The following is an 8471-nucleotide window of genomic DNA, read 5'->3' on the forward strand; positions in this document are numbered from 1 at the left end:
TGGGATCACCCACATCGTGTGTGATGAGGACACCGGGGACAGCAGTGAGGCCACCAGCCCAGCCCCAGGTAGCAGCCACCAGGACAGACACACCTCAACAAATGGCTTTGTCCGTGCTTGCTGTCCTCTAACTGCTGCCATGAGATCCCCATGGGGCCTCATGCTTCCCATCACTGCCCCACAGCTCTCACCCACAGCGCTGTCCCCATGACTGCAGCTGCAGCACCCAGGAGTGTGTCAGCACTCACAGTGCTGTGCGTGGTCCTGGGGATGCTGCTGTGCCTGGCCCTGGCTGCCCTGGCTGTTCTGGCACACCGCACATGGGCCCAGTGCCAAGGTGGGCAGCACTCTGGGGGTTCCACAATGCGGGGCAGAACCTTGGAGACACTGGGGACACCGGTGCCATGCATGCTGCCTTGCAGAACCCAGCAAGGATGCTGCCTCTGAGGTTGTGTATGAGGAGCTGGACTACCGCCTGATGCCTGATTACCAGGAGGTGCCCAGCCAGACAGGTGGGAGCAGGAGGGTACCTGGGGCCTGGAGCTGTCCCCATCCACTGTCATGTCCCCAACGCACTTCCTTGCCTCCAGGCTCCCTTTCCCAGGGCTCAGGGAGAAAGGTATTGTGTCAGATCACAGTGGGGACGGTGTAGATGAGAGCGACCTCCAGGTCTCCCCAGGTAGGGACACAGGCACAGAGGTGCACTGTGAGGACAGAAAGGCACTGGGTAACCTTCTGAGGAGATGTAGCCAAACAACTTTGATGGGGAGGTGAGAGCATGAAGCCCCTCCTGGCTGTGTCCTCACCACTTGCTTGTCTGTGTCTGTCACAGATCCCCTTGCCCAGCCCAAGCACAGCCCCTCACATGGCTACGATGATGCTATGGCTGTGCCGGACGATTCCCCCACTCCTCACCCCGGGGAAGCCCCCGCACAGCCCCCTGTGGACACAGGATATGACGACATTGGTGTCAGCACCCTGGGCACATCGCTGTGAGCAGGTCATGAGGACATGGCTGGAACAGGGACCTCTGTCCCCAAGAAGGGGCAGCCCTGGCCTTGGCAGCGTCACCTCTCCCTGCCTGCTGCACAGAACAGCAGCAATCTGCTCCATTCTCCTTCCTGAAACTGAGACACAACAGCAAATTGACTTTTAAAAATAATTTTCTGTAACTCTTTCCTAATGAGTATCTCTTCTTTACTAAAAAGCCAAATCTCCGCAGAAACTCACTTCCAGCCTTGGCTTCTGTACCTGAGTCTGTCAGTCGTCCCTCGGGGCTCTGGGGCAAAGACAGATTTCAGAGAGCGCCCGTTTGGCTCTGGGCACGGAGGGTAACAACAAGAAGAGTGTGAAAGCTGACAGAGATGAGGTGGGATGGCTCCCATGACTGCTGCGCTGCAGTGGAAGGACAACAAGGACCACGGGTCCCCACAGGCACACAGGTGCAGGCACGCTGCCACACGCTGTGGTTTCACCCGGCAGGCAGCTGAGCAGCACCCGGCCGTTCGCTCACTCCGCCCCTGCCCCCAGTGTGCCATGGGGGAGAGAGCTGTAAACAGACTCGAGGGGAGATACAAACAGAAAAGGGCAGAAAGCAGTTACAGAAAGTCAGAGGATAACTGTAGTGTATGTATCTCTACACACATTTGCAGCCTTTTCACACACGTTCGGAGAAGCAAAGCTGAGTAAGCTGGCTCCCACCCTGCGCTTGCTGGCAGGATCTCCACTTCTGAGGACACGTCCGTTGGCAGAGGGAAGAGCACACACGTGAAAGAGCTCCCTCTGACACAAGAGACATCGGGCCAGGGGTCTGAGCCACCTCCTGCACTTGTCTGTTACCGCAGTCTGTAAGGACCCGCAGGGGCTGAGGTCAGGATTCCCATCCCTGATGTATGTTCCGATGGAAGGTGCGGAGCAGCCGTCCCTGGGGTTTCAGTGAAAGTCCGGGAACGGGCTGTCCTGCCCCATCAGCTCCGTGCCACTGCAGTGTGCCGCTGCCAGGAGGAATGGCGGCCTCCTGGCTGGCAGCGCTGGTCCCTCCCGCGCAGGCCAGGCCTTCCCGCTGGGGTCTCTCAGCTGGGCCCGGAGCCGTGCTGCAGTGCCGCCTGGTGCTGCTGGCAGAGCTGTATGCCCGGCCCTGCCGAGCCCTGCTGCCTCTTGGGCATTGCTGCGGCCTGCTGGGAGGCCGTGCTGGTGCTGTCGTAAGAGCAGGGCAGGGCCGCAGCTCTGTACCACAAGTGCGGCGGAAGCGACGCCCGGGTGCTGTCGGCATCTCCATCCCGTATGTTGCTGCTGGCATCCCCGTCCTGTTGCATCCCCACACCCTCAGCAGGAGCCTGGCCCTGCAGCCGTGTTCCCAGGAGCCCCCGGTGCCCACCAAGCCATGCCGCCACGCAGTGACCCTGCAGCGGGGCCGGGCGCTGCCCCACGTCCCAGCCCTGTGGACAGGCAGGGTTTCGCTTTTGAAAGCGCCCGCGCACCCATCGCACACTTCCTCCTTCCCCAGCACCGGGCTGCACGCGGGGACACGGGCAGGGACAGCTCAGCCTGCAGCCTTCCTTCCACTGCAGAGTTGGGGTTTCTGTGCTGTCCTCGCAGCAGCCACACAGCCCTGGGACTGCAGCAGTCTGCAGCTGTCCCTGTGTCTGCTCCTGCAGCGGCGATAGCAAAGCAGGAGAGCCCAGATGCTGCAGGCTCGAGTAGAAAAGCATCGCCTTATGAAATGTATTGCTTCTGTGCAGGTGGAACAGCAGCTACATGTGGTTGGTGTTGACACTGGGTCCCCATGTGATGGATAACATTCCCTCCTGCCTGTGCTGCAGGGAGGGCATGGGGCTGCACGTGTCCCAGTGCAGGCAGTGTTGCGAGGGGCCGGGGATGGCCCTCCAGCCTATCTACTGATCAGCACATGAAACTTATTCTAACTACTGCTACCTGCAGAACCACAAAGGCAGCTCCAGAACTCTGCAATCATGGGCTGGGCTCCAGGGTGCAGAGACCCGGTTTGGGGGCACTCCTGTCCTTGCTGGGACTCGCACTAAATGGTCACAGGCCATCCTCACCCCAGAGACATGCAGCACCCAGGCAGGCTGACTCCCCTTGGTGACACACAGGCAGTGAGCCCCGTGGTGGGGCTGCGTGACGCCAGAAGCAGAGACAAGCCTCATATTTGGGCACGAAGCAGGTTATTGGAGGCTGGGACCCGGCAGGCGGCTGATAACCCTGCTGATAACGGCTCCCACCGCACCTCGCCATCCCCATTGGCTCCTGCCAGCAGGGGCTGCTGCCTATATCTCCCCCTCCCCATCCTGAGCTGCAGGCTGTGCGTGTGGTGCATGATGATGTCTGCCGGGGTGCTGGGGCTTCTATTCTGCGTGCAGCTCTGCATGGGTGAGTCGTGGGGCAGTTGGGTGGCCGTGGGACGAGAGGGAAGCAGAGGGGCAGGGTTGCAGCCATGGGACGGGCAACCCCAGGCTCAGCCACCTCCCTGGGGTGCCCACAGGCAGCGAGGAGCTGCGGCTGGTGGATGGCGGTGGGCGCTGTGCCGGTAGGGTGGAGGTGAAGCACGAGGGCGAATGGGGCTCCGTCTGCAGCTACGACATACACTGGGACACGCGAGAAGCTGGCGTCGTGTGCCGGCAGCTGGGCTGTGGCACAGTAGCCCATACGTCCCCAAATGCCCCATTTGGGCAAGGCAAGGGACGCATCTGGCTGCATCCATACTTTTGTGACGGCACTGAGTCCACCCTGCAGGACTGCTCTCATTTGGGTTGGGGGAAGCACTTCTGTGGCCATGAATGGGATGTTGGGGTGATCTGCTCAGGTGAGTTGGTGTATCTGGGATTGGAGCAGAGTGCCAGGACCTCCTGTGCAGAGCTGAGACCAATCTCTAATGCTGGAGCAGAGGCGCTGGAGCTGCGGCTGGTGGACGGTGAGGGACCGTGCAAGGGGAGAGTGGAGGTGAAGCTGCGGGGACGCTGGGGAACGGTGTATGACGATGCCTGGAACATGGATGATGCTGAGGTGGTGTGCCAGCAGCTGGGCTGCGGCTCGGCTGCTCACACCAAGGTTACCTCACAATTATCAGAAGACCACAATACCATAATGTTGGTCTATATCAACTGCGACGGAAACGAGAAGGCCATCTGGGACTGTAACATTAAGCATTGGGGTCCCTACAATAGTCCTGTTGTTTATAATGCATCTGTGGTCTGCCAAGGTGAGAGCTGGGGACATGCAGCACAGTGGGGAACACATCACCCACATCCCCCAGCCCAGCAGCCCACCTCTCCTGACAGGGTTCTCCCGGCTGGCTGGAGGGGACAGTGAGTGCTCAGGGAGGCTGGAGGTGCGGCAGGGCCGGGCCTGGGTCAGCGTCTGTCACGGCCACGTGGACCTCATGGCCGCCCAGGTCGTCTGCAGAGAGCTGGGCTGCGGTACAGCACTGGCCCTACCGGAGGCTGGACATTTTGGGGCAACAGAGGAGCCTTTCTGGCATGGCGCCTTTGAGTGCAACGGCACCGAGCCCCTCCTCTCCGTTTGCACTCAGAGGCTTCCCGACATCCAGAACTGCACCCAACCCGCTGCCATCATCTGCTCCCGTAAGTGCAGGGGTTGTGGATCTGTATCAGCACCACGCAGTGCGGTGTAGGTGGGGGAGGTCCCTCGCTCCACCAACCCCAGTATCCTCTCTCTGCTGCAGCCTACACTGGGTTCCGGCTGGTGAATGGAGATTCAGATTGCACTGGGCAAGTGGAGGTGGAAGCACAAGGGGTGTGGGGGCCCCTGTGTGCCACTGCCTGGGACCTGCCTGACGCCCATGTCCTCTGCCGCCACCTGGGCTGTGGCTCTGCCATATCCCTGCCACCCCCAGGCCATTTTGGGACAGGGATGGGGACACTGCGACGTGATGCTCTCAGGTGCAGTGGGAATGAGCGGCACCCGGGTGAGTGCCCTGTGGAGGTGCTGGGGCAGCCCGCCTGCCCAACTGGGCACACCGCTGCCGTCAACTGCTCAGGTGAGTGTGGGGACCAAGGAGAGCTCCAGCAGGTGGGGAGCAATGCCTGTTCCCACTGCACAGCCAGGCTGTTGCAGGTGTCACCAAGCCCCTGAGGCTCCACGGTGGGGAAAGCCGTTGCGACGGACGGCTGGAGGTGGCCGTGCGCCCCGGTGTCTGGGCCCGTGTGTCTGTGGGGCTGTGGGACAACGGCACTGCCACCGTGGCGTGCCGGCAGCTGGGCTGCGGTGTGCCTGAGAAAATCTATGCTGCGCCGGACAACGGCTTGGGCCCCATGGAGCTGCAGGAGCTGCGCTGTGTTGGCACCGAGGAGCTCCTGGCACAGTGTAACACCTCGGGAATGGCCAGCGAGCCCAGCAAGATTCCTGAGGAGTTGGTCATCGCCTGTTCAGGTGGGTGCACAAGGAAGGGCCATGAGCAAAACGGTGCCATCCCCATCCCCAGCCCAACACTCTCCCACACAGGCAGCCGGCAACTGAGGCTGGTGGGCGGCCCCGGGCGCTGTGCTGGCAGGGTGGAGGTGTACAGCGAGGGCACCTGGGGCACCGTCTGCCAGGACACCTGGACCCTGCAGGATGCCACCGTCGTCTGTCGCCAGCTGGGCTGCGGATGGGCCCTGGACGCACCTGGCTCTGAGCGCTTTGGGCCTGGCACTGGGACGCTGTGGCCGGGTGCCGGAGGCTGCTCTGGGACAGAGGATGCTCTCTGGCACTGCCCGGCCCCAGTGCAGCGTGGCTGCCAGCGCGGCGGTGGTGCGGGCGTTGTGTGCTCAGGTGAGTGCCACCATGCCTCTGGATGGGAGCAGCACCACTGCCCTCGGGGTGCAGTGATCCCCTGACCTCCTTGCAGGGCTGCTGGACCTGCGGCTGACAGGAGAAAGCAGCAGATGCCGTGGGCGCCTGGAGGTGCTGCATGAGGGGATCTGGGGTCCTGTTTGCGCCAATGGCACCAGCCCTGCCACGGCCTCTGCCGTCTGCCGTCATCTGGGATGTGGCACTGGGGGGAGGCTGGAAGAACCCGTCCCTGCAGAGGGCTCAGAGCCCGCCTGGCTGAGCTGGGTGAGCTGTGAGGAGGGGGCCCGCTCATTCTGGCGCTGCCCCTCGGCGCCCTGGCAGCTGCAGGAATGCGACACCACTGGGATCACCCACATCGTGTGTGATGAGGACACCGGGGACAGCAGTGAGGCCACCAGCCCAGCCCCAGGTAGCAGCCACCAGGACAGACACACCTCAACAAATGGCTTTGTCCGTGCTCGCTGTCCTCTAACTGCTGCCATGAGATCCCCATGGGGCCTCACGCTTCCCATCACTGCCCCACAGCTCTCACCCACAGCGCTGTCCCCATGACTGCAGCTGCAGCACCCAGGAGTGTGTCAGCACTCACGGTGCTGTGCGTGGTCCTGGGGACGCTGCTGTGCCTGGCCCTGGCTGCCCTGGCTGTTCTGGCACACCGCACATGGGCCCAGTGCCAAGGTGGGCAGCACTCTGGGGGTTCCACAATGCGGGGCAGAACCATGGACACCACGGGCACTGGTGCCATGCATGCTGCCTTGCAGAACCCAGCAAGGATGCTGCCTCTGAGGTTGTGTATGAGGAGCTGGACTACAGCCTGATGCCTGATTACCAGGAAGTGCCCAGCCACACAGGTGGGAGCAGGAGGGTCATCAGTGCCTGGGGCTGTCCCCATCCACTGTCATGTCCCCTACAACTCTCTTCCCCTCCAGGCTCCCTGTCCCAGGGCTCAGGGAGAAAACTGTCAGATCACAGTGGGGACGGTGTAGATGAGAGCGACCTCCAGGTGTCCCCAGGTAGGAGCACAGGCACAAGGTGCACCGTGAGGACAGAAAGGCACTGGGTAACCTTCTGAGGAGATGCAGCCAAACAACTTTGATGGGGAGGTGAGAGCATGAAGCCCCTCCTGGCTGTGTCCTCACCACTTGCTTGTCTGTGTCTGTCACAGATCACCCTGCCCAGCCCCAGCACAGCCCCTCACATGGCTACGACGATGCTATGGCTGTGCCGGAGCATTCCCCCACTCCTCACCCTGGGGAAGCCCCCGCACAGCCCCCCGTGGACACAGGATATGACGACGTTGGTGTCAGCACCCTGGGCACATCGCTGTGAGCAGGTCATGAGGACATGGCTGGAACAGGGACCTCTGTCCCCAAGAAGGGGCAGCCCTGGCCTTGGCAGCGTCACCTTTCCCTGCCTGCTGCACAGAACAGCAGCAATCTGCTCCATTCTCCTTCCTGAAACTGAGACACAACAGCAAATTGACTTTTAAAAATAATTTTCTATAACTCTTTCCTAATGAGTATCTCTTCTTTATTAAAAAGCCAAATCTCCGCAGAAAGTCACTTCCAGCCTTGGCTTCTGTACCTGAGTCTGTCAGTCGTCCCTCGGGGCTCTGGGGCAAAGACAGATTTCAGAGAGCGCCCGTTTGGCTCTGGGCACGAGGGTAACAACAAGAAGAGTGTGAAAGCTGACAGAGATGAGGTGGGATGGCTCCCATGACTGCTGCGCTGCAGTGGAAGGACAACAAGGACCACGGGTTCCCTACAGGCACACAGGTGCAGGCACGCTGCCACACGCTGTGGTTTCACCCGGCAGGCAGCTGAGCAGCACCCGGCCGTTCGCTCACTCCGCCCCTGCCCCCAGTGTGCCATGGGGGAGAGAGCTGTAAACAGACTCGAGGGGAGATACAAAACAGAAAAGGGCAGAAAGCAGTTACAGAAAGTCAGAGGATAACTGTAGTGTATGTATCTCTACACACTATTTGCAGTTCTTTCCACACTGTACAGTTAACAAATGTGTATTTAGCAGAGTGGCATAGTTGGGATGGTGTTTTACAGGTTTTACAGTTAGATAGATTATCGTGATGGAAACAGACAAGCAAAAAGAAAGGAAATGCTCACTCATGTGCTAAGCTTGCAGTAGAAAACGCCAAAGAGAGGGATCTCCAGAAACAGATCATACCCCAGTGGCAACTGTCCCTCACATGGGGTCTAGGAGAGGTGCAGCCAGGCTCCACCCCCTCTGGTCACACCGCTGAATTGCCTTCACCTGTGCTCCTGCAGCTGACTCACTGCTTGCCTCAGGTGATCAATCAGTCATTCAGGCCATGACTCAATAGTTCCCATACACTCCACCCCTTCACGGCATGATCCAGTGATTGAGTTAACTGGAGGGTGTGCCTTCCCTAATACAGAGATCCAAAACATCACGACACTTAAACAATTTCCCGTCGCGATGCATGTTGACACAATTGAAGACGAGCAATGATCAGTGTATGGTGAAAGTTCGTGCTCTTTCATGGGCCAGTGCTCAGTGGTTTTTCTGGAGGCATGTGGTCGTGAGATGTAGGTCCATCCTATGCTCCATCGGTCCCATGTAGACCATCACTGGGTGTTGCACACGATCAACACTGGAATGCTTCAATGGCATTTCATTCCTCC

General features: G+C 60.2%; 1 long non-coding RNA gene and 1 pseudogene across 1 annotated transcript; both read left to right on the plus strand.

The window, feature by feature from the left end:
* LOC104911056 lies at positions 1–618 on the plus strand. Its single transcript, XR_793596.1, has 4 exons — positions 1–68; positions 185–337; positions 423–512; positions 591–618. It is a non-coding gene; the product is annotated as an uncharacterized LOC104911056 (long non-coding RNA).
* Positions 1–8471, plus strand: part of LOC104911081 — a 25138-nt pseudogene that overhangs the window by 2151 nt on the left and 14516 nt on the right.

This window comes from Meleagris gallopavo, chromosome 5 (assembly GCF_000146605.3).
Source record: "Meleagris gallopavo isolate NT-WF06-2002-E0010 breed Aviagen turkey brand Nicholas breeding stock chromosome 5, Turkey_5.1, whole genome shotgun sequence".
Lineage (NCBI taxonomy): Eukaryota > Metazoa > Chordata > Aves > Galliformes > Phasianidae > Meleagris > Meleagris gallopavo.